At 28.1% G+C, this 455-nt stretch overlaps 1 pseudogene; it reads right to left on the reverse strand.

Moving 5' to 3' along the window:
• Positions 1 to 294: 294 nt before the first annotated feature.
• The window catches only part of LOC103600217, a 3852-nt pseudogene continuing 3691 nt past the window's right edge, over positions 295 to 455 (reverse strand).

The raw sequence follows: 455 nt of genomic DNA on the forward strand, positions 1-455 counted from the left end.
TATTGGTGTTGTTTCTTGGTTTGTTTTTCCAAAGATTTATTGAAGTAGCAATAAGTTAGTAAGATACTTGCTGGCTGGAAAAAGCAGTTTTAATAGTATTTAAAAAATATTTTTTAAAGTAGTGTAGCACAAGACTTCGTTATAAACTAGATTATGTTGTAAACTTTTTTTCTAAATCTTTTAAGAGAGTTGGTTCTTAGAATCTATAACTTCTTTCTATTTCAAATTTATATTGTGCTACTGAAAAACTGCAGAAAGACATTGTAAAGCTGTTTCTCAAGATAGGGATTTCTTTCATATTCTTGCTGGAAATATATTGTGTGTGCAATTTTTATCAAGATCATCATGATGCTGAGAAATTTTGTTAATAACCTGTCCACCTCCAGTTTCAGCTGTTATAATCAGAAGTGTCCTTTTTTTTTTTTTTTTTTTTTTTTTTTTTTTTTTCCGTGTCC

This window comes from Galeopterus variegatus, unplaced genomic scaffold (genome assembly GCF_000696425.1).
Source record: "Galeopterus variegatus unplaced genomic scaffold, G_variegatus-3.0.2 Scaffold3266, whole genome shotgun sequence".
NCBI lineage: Eukaryota > Metazoa > Chordata > Mammalia > Dermoptera > Cynocephalidae > Galeopterus > Galeopterus variegatus.